The sequence below is a fragment of the Lipotes vexillifer genome, unplaced genomic scaffold, assembly GCF_000442215.2.
Source record: "Lipotes vexillifer unplaced genomic scaffold, Lipotes_vexillifer_v1.1 scaffold402, whole genome shotgun sequence".
NCBI lineage: Eukaryota > Metazoa > Chordata > Mammalia > Artiodactyla > Lipotidae > Lipotes > Lipotes vexillifer.
The window spans coordinates 1,081,092-1,088,462 of NW_006798409.1; the positions used below are offsets into that span (position 1 = coordinate 1,081,092).

The window sequence follows — 7,371 nt, forward strand, 5'->3', positions numbered from 1 at the left end:
GGCGTCTCACTGTTGTGGCCTCTCCTGTTGCAGAGCACAGGCTCCGGACGCACAGGCTCAGCGGCCATGGCTCACGGAACCAGCTGCTCCGCAGCATGTGGGATCCTCCCGGACCGGGGCACGAACCCATGTCCCCCGCATCGGCAGGCGGACTCTCAACACCTGCGCCACCAGGGAAGCCCGGAAATGCCATTCTTTATCCGTGGTCTGGAAAGACTTGAAAGGGCTGCAGTCAATCACGTCCAGCAACCCCGCTCTTTCCTCCTTCTCCCGGGCACTGCAGCTTTCTTCTCTGGATGCCTTTCCAATGCCCAAGTCTCCTCTCTGAAATGCTTTCCCAGTTCTTGATTCCCAAACTCAGATGCCTCCCAGAGCAGGACACCTGCCTGGACGGGTGCAGGAAGGGGAGACACCAGGTGTGTGAAGCCAGACTCTTCCAGGGAGAAGTAGGTCCCCTCTGGTTAACAGTTATATTAACATTATTAATAAGCTGTGAGGCTGGGACTTGAACCCGGGTCTGTGGACGCCCAAGCCCTTGTTACGTTGTTGACAGGAGCACGTGTGGGGGCTTGTGTGAAGTCCCTTGGAGCCAGGTTGACCGTGAGGCATGGTTTTCAGGGGGTGGTGCTGCTTTCCTGTCTTTATAAAGGACCCAAAGCTCACCCACAGGCCTCAGGACAAATGCCCTGTTGATCTGGAACCGTCCTAAGGTGCATGTAAATCTAGAGCTTTTCGTGCAGCAAGACTGACACAGATTTCTTGCCTTTCGTGACGAGGATTTTACTGTCATCAGCAGATCTTTGCTGAGCACCTAGGCAATGACTTTCTTGGGTGCTGAACAATTCGAGGGAAGGAAAAAAATAAACAGCATATGAATATCGGGCCTGCTCTCACAGACTTGGTATTTTCAGTGGGGAAATAAAACAGAAGTCCAAGAGCCCCAGAAGTGCCAAATGCTGAGGGCAGCTGAGCCTCCATGAGTGGAGAATGGACAGGTCAGTGAGGGCTGGAAAGGGCCAGAGAAGATTCATGGATGAGGAGAGCTTGAGCGGGGCTTCAGAGCACAAGGGACAGGTGGGTGCGGGATGGGAGGGGTGGTGGCAAAGGCTGGGAGGCTCCATGTGTCACGTGATTCCCAGGGGATGAGCAGAATTGCAGCAGGGATGCAAAGTCCAAGTCAATTCAATGGGGACCACATAGAGGTCCCTATTTTGTTCAGAGCTGTCCCTAGAACTGGCCCTGAGTGTGAATTTGGGAACTGGGGATATTTGGTCTATTCTTCAAACAAGTAGAGAAAGCACATTCCACACTGGACTTTGCACTCCTGGGACTCTGGAAATGCATAAGGCACTGGTCAGGTTTTAGGGCCTATGTGGTGCAAGACAGACCAAACCAGAACCTTCGAGAGGTTGCCACAGCAGTAGGCAGGCGGCTCTCTCCCCTCACAGCGGTGTCTCCCCTGCAGACACAGCTGCCCTGGGAGCTGGGAGGCACAGACAGCCCCCTCTGAAGCAGCCATGGACACGTCCATGCCCTTGGGAGCTCACAGTCTCCCCTGAGATTCTCACACTTCAGCTGCATCAGAATCACCTGGAGGGTGGGGCCCCACCCCCAGAGTTTCTGATTCAGCCGGTCTGGGGTGGGGCCTGAGAACCTGCATGTCTAACAAGTTCCCAGGTGACGCTGATGCTGCTTGTCTGGGGACCACACTTTGAGAACCACACGTCTAAGATGGGGTCCCAAACTTTGGATGCCTGAGACTCATCTGGGCCTAGTTTCTGGAGATTTCGACTTCAGTAAGTCTGTCATGTACTGGGGTAGATGTATGCATTTTCTTTTTCTTTTCTTTTTTTTTTTAGAAACCCTTTATATTTCCGTTTTAAGAGTTTGTGGAAGAACAGCTTAAGACCACTCAGTGGTTGTTCCTACCCACTTGGGGGCCTGAGCAGTGGGAGCTGCAGACCAGCCTTCAGTGGGGAACTGCTGAATAGGCACGGGGGCACCTGCACACCTTTGGACCAGTCCACCACCTCAGGCTGAGTAGCAGTGAACTCAGGAGTTCATTCACCCTGAAATTCCTCCTTGGTCACAGCCTTCTCAGCTGCCACCTGCTCTTCCTTTTCAATCTCTTCAAGATCTCTGTAGAAGCAGAGCTCAGGCATGACCTCCCACGGGTGCTCACGGGAGATGGTGCCACGCATGCGCAGAACTTCCCGGGCAAGCATCCACCACGTCAGACCCACTGAGTGAGCTCCCTTGTTGTTGCACGGGATGGCAATGTCCACATTATCGCAGAGGAGAGTCCGCGCTACACAGAGCCATGGTAGACAGGCGAACGTAAGAGGCCTCTGGGAGAGGCAGGTGGTCAGCCCTGGGATCAGTAACCACCGGAAATCTTGGCTCCCAGAAGGATCTGGTTAGTGAAGCTTCCAGGAGTGAAGCGGCCAGCAACAGGAGTGGCTTCAGTGGCAACAGCAAACTTCAGCCCAGCTCGCTGGCTGGTATTCCTGGAGGATAAGACACTGGCGTCAGCTGGGTTTTCAATGGCAACGGTGGCACGAGCTGCCAACAGAAGCTTCTCCCAGGTTCTCTGCAGACTTATGATGTAGATGCCGTCACTGTTCCTTTTGTAGACGTACTGTTCCATTTGGAAGTCAAGGTTGGTGCCACCTAAGTGGGTTCCTGCTGCAAGGAATTTGAGGACATCCTCCTCCTTCATTTGCAGGACATCAAGGGCCCCGGACATTGTGAAAGTTTCCCTTTAAGTTATGATGGGAATCCAGAACAAAGCCATATGGACCCTTATCTGGCATGGAAAGAAGGTGCATGCATTTTGACAATGTTCCTGGGGATTCTGATATCTGTGAGCCACTGGCATATGGACGAGGGTGCTTGTTGCTGCAGCTCCCCAGGTCCTGCCACTGGAGAGCTGGATTCTGGAGCTCTGGGGCAGGGTCCAAACCTGCATTTAAAAAAAAAATTTATTTAAATTTATTTTAATTTTTTTTAACATCTTTATTGGAGTGTAATTGCTTTACAATGGTGTGCTAGTTTCTGCTTTATAACAAAGTGAATCAGCTATACATACATCCCCATATCTCCTCCCTCTTGCATCTCCCTCCCACCCTCCCTACTCCACCCCTCTAGGTCAAACCTGCATCTTTACCAAGCACGCCTGTGCCTCTTACAAAGGGCCAGATGACACTGGCCAGGTGGGGGAGAAAGAGTGGGAGTGGGAGCTCCTACTGCACCAGGGCATCTGTTGTCCCTTTGTCAAGCCTTGGTTGTCTCCCACCTCCTACTGCCAGCCCTCCTCCCCCTCCCCGCCCAATGGCAGCAGTGCAGACACTAGTGTGGATCCAGGAGGTGCCCATTGTCCATCCTGCTACGCTTGGCACTTAGTAAGTTGCCCACACCCTTTGGTATTCTCAACTGTGGAAATGCCCAGCAGCTGTGAGGAAAATTTCGACCTGGCTCAAGCTCATCAGGGCTGGGTCCTGGACCTTCCAGTGTTCCCTGCCCCCCAACTTCAGTTGCTGTCGACTGTTTCCTCAGTAAGAGGCTCAGCGAGCCCATTTGCAGCATTTTGAGTCCTTACCTCCAATCTGCAAGAAAACAGAGATGCTATGCAATGGCTGATGATATGCAGATGCTCATGCACATATGTGCTCCTGGCTTCTCTCTCATCTTTCCTGTGCAAGGCTTATGCAACCTAGCGGATTGAGTGACCTCCCCACCCCCCGTACCCCACCCCAGCACTCAGGAGATTGAAGGATGCTAAACGTGGGTGCTTGCAAAACTGTGCAGTTTAAACAGGATCTGGTTTCCTAAGGAAAATGTTCCAGCTCCACCCCATGCAATCCTTCAGGGAGATTCCTCCAAGGAAGTACCAGAGCCTGAAGGGAGATTTAAGAGGTCAGAGGGCCGGGTAAGAGGGCAAAGGGCAGTTTTGCTGCTGCCAGACTCTATTTTGGGGCCATCACGACTGTAGATCACAGGGGAAGGGTAATCCAGACCCATGCAGAAAGCTGAAGCCTGTGTGCACGTGCTCTCTCTCCCCTCTGCAAAACCAACGGGGGCGGAGGGGGCAGAAAGAGAGCTCAGGACAGGGGGCAGGCGCCAACCTGTCTCTCCCATACCCAAGTGGAGTCCCTCAGTTTCTACATCTGTAAAACAAGAGGAAATTGTCTCTCCGACTCCTTGAAGAGCGCCATCTGAGAGGATGCGCTGTACTTGAGGCTGCTTCCTGGGAGGGTTACCATCACTAGGCTGCCCGCTGGGCCTTCCCCAGTGACAGTGGCTGGGATCAAGCAGCACCCCCCCACACCCCTTCAGGTGTCGGATTTTAATGGGGAACCCATCTGGAGAAGCCCGAGGAGAAGCCTCTGGAGAAGCCCGAGGAGTCTAAGGACAGCAGTGGGTCAGGAAATCAAAATGCTTTCTGACCTTTTATGTGTACTTTTACGAATATCCTGGAGGAAGTGGGTGACTGGCCGGATGCTTCCCTCGTTATTTTCATCGATTCTATTTGTCATTGCCTGGCTTTCATGGCATCCTCAAGGGCACCTGAACGGAAGACGGGAAGGTAGCACCATGCTTTGAGAAACCAAGGGACTCGCAGGCAAGGGCATACTTGTCCTAACGGACCTTATCACATGGTGCCACATCCACCTAAGTTCAGGCGGAGGGGCGGTCAAAGTCAGGTGTGCTGGGAGGCCGGGGTGCATGCGCGGCACAGGCAGGCATGAAGGATGCCCCGGCGGAGGGCGGCCAGCGCCAGGTCCAGGGCTTAGGTCCACGCAGGCCGAGGCGTGAGGCTTCGCTCCACCACTGGCACGTGGATTGCGTGATGCTGGGCAAGACACAAATGTATTTCTTTGTTTCAATTTCTTCATTTAAAAACTGGCAAAATCTCCAACCTGCCAGCCTTGCAGTTACAGGATTGTAGTGCCATGGCTCGCATCCTGTCTGTAAACTGTTAGGTGAGAATGAAACATTTTAAAACCAGCCATCTCTGCTCTGCAGAAAAGCTTTGAGACAGTTTAGTTACACTAAAGTGTGAATGTGGCGAAGATGCTGATGGAAGCCCCAGGAGCAGCCGTTTCCCGCCGCCTTCCCTGGAGTCTGAGCTGCTCAGTTGCTCACCTGGAGGGGTGAAGCCTCGCTTCGGGGTTTCCTGGGTGTACTCCCAGCTGTTGTGAGCTGGGTTCTGATTAGGACAGGGGTTCTTCCCTCTCCGGGTGCCATGACGTCTTTGACGAAGCCTGTGGACCCTTTGTTAGGATAATGTTTTTAAATGCATAAAATAAAGAAAATAATAAAACACTCTGGATTGTGAAAGAGATCAATTAGTGTATTGATACAGTTATCAAATTAAAATACTTGTGCTCTTATTTTTACTGTATTTTCTAATAAGACCTACCAGCAGTTTTGATAACCAGTTATATGAAAGTAGTGGTGGGCAACCAGTGCTATCCTGAGATTTCTGGAACTCATGTAATGTTCCATCAAAGTATCTATGATTTCAAATCCATGACCAAGTACCAGGTTCTGTTTGTGCTGTTTGTTGTGTCCATTTGTAATGGAAGAAAATGCTGATTTTCAGTTGGAGATTAGCGAGATTATTTTCCTATGCAATTTCAAAGACCCCCTAAGTTCTGCCCATGGACACTCCTGATTAGGACCTCTGGAACTAGATCTTACTCACTAGGAATGTCTCCTGGCTTCCTGCAACCATGCTGTGCATTTCTTTCCCTCCCTCCCTTCCTTCCCCACTATTTTTCCCAGACTGATACAAAATAGCCCTTAATAAATATTTCTGGAAGGAACGAATTCCTTCGATTATAGGCATGAAGGCAGCTTGTGTCGTGAGCACAGTGCCGTGCCAGGTATCGATAAAGAAGAGCTCTACCACGGTCCCCGCCCTCCACGTGGAGCTCTGCAGCCGGGGCATGGTCCCAGCTGGCCAGGGTTGGAGGCAGAGGAGAAGGGGCCCTGCCATAGAGCTCTGGGCTCCAGGTCAGAATCCCAACTCCATCCTCACCACTGGTGTGACCCAGACACCTCTGTTTTTAAAAAAATTGAGATATAATTGACAGATTGTGTAAGTTTCAGGTGTACAACAGATTGATTTGATACATTTATATTGCAGTTTGATTACGACTGTAGCATTAGCTAACACTTCCACCACATCCCATAATTATCATTTCTTCTAGTCCCATCACCGCCTGATTTCTCAATTCCATACCTGTTAAGAGGAGAGGAGTTCAGGGGCTGATCCATGGGTGGCCCAGGTCAAATGAGCTGATGTCTCAGGAGTGCTTAGAATGTTGGGTACATGGTCAGGGTGACCAGTTGTTTGATCTTCCTGGGGTTTCCTGAAGGGACTGAAGTTCTCTGGAAACCGGGTTTCCAGTGTTAGAACTTTGATACTCCCAGGCAAATGGGGATGAGTTGGTCACCCCACTGGGTGCTCAGCAAGCATTAGCTACCATCACCCTGTGGGGTGGCATTGCCAGGGCACGAACAGGAGGCAAGGAAAGGCAGGTGACAGTGGAGGGTGGGGGGCCGCAAGCCTGGCCTTCAAGGGGAGGGAGTCCTGTGGGATTTTGATTTTCTTCGCAACTCACTTAAAAGGAGGCCCACCCTTTGTCACCTGATTTAAAATTGAGTGCCTCAAAAGAGGGAAGACGTAAAGCCCAAACCTCAGAACCCTAGAACGATGAACGGACAGGTTGAGAGGGAGCCCTGGGCACCACCTGCATGGGCCCTGCTTCACCATGGACTTCCCAGGCTGGTGACACCTGCCTGCGGTTCTCAGATTTGGATATTTTTGCTGCAACAACAGGCTGATTGGTGACTAGAACATTTTTACAAGCCCACAGGTTTTGGTATCTCTACGTGAGTGTTGTAAAATCAGGATTCTATGCTTCGCGCTGATATTTTAGTGGATTTGTTGCAGTTTATACGCCCACCACCCCGTGCCAGGTGCTGTTAGCTGGTGCTGAAAGCTAGAAAAGTCAATATTCTAATCTGTGCTTCCTGAGCATATGAACACTGGGTTTATGAAAATGCAGATCTTTCTCGGGTACAAGCTTGGCTTATACTTTATGCCAATGGGACTGGGAAGGATGCAAAGCGGCCCTGGCTGGTAACAATTAGAGCTCTTTTCCACATTTTTCAATGGACTGTGGAATTTCATTGTTGCCTTTAGAATTAATTTCATGAACCTGTCTCTTCAGGAAATAAATGAACACCTCACGGCTTCCCTATACATAAAATACTTGTTGATTGGCTCTACCGTCTGCTTCTGCTGCTCTGTCCACCTTCCCCAGACAGCACGATGGGGTCATGAAATTGAACCACAGGTGT

At 51.0% G+C, this 7,371-nt stretch overlaps 1 pseudogene; it reads right to left on the minus strand.

Moving 5' to 3' along the window:
* Positions 1 to 1,902: 1,902 nt before the first annotated feature.
* On the minus strand, positions 1,903 to 2,746 carry LOC103078735 (40S ribosomal protein SA pseudogene; annotated as a pseudogene).
* Positions 2,747 to 7,371: the final 4,625 nt, after the last annotated feature.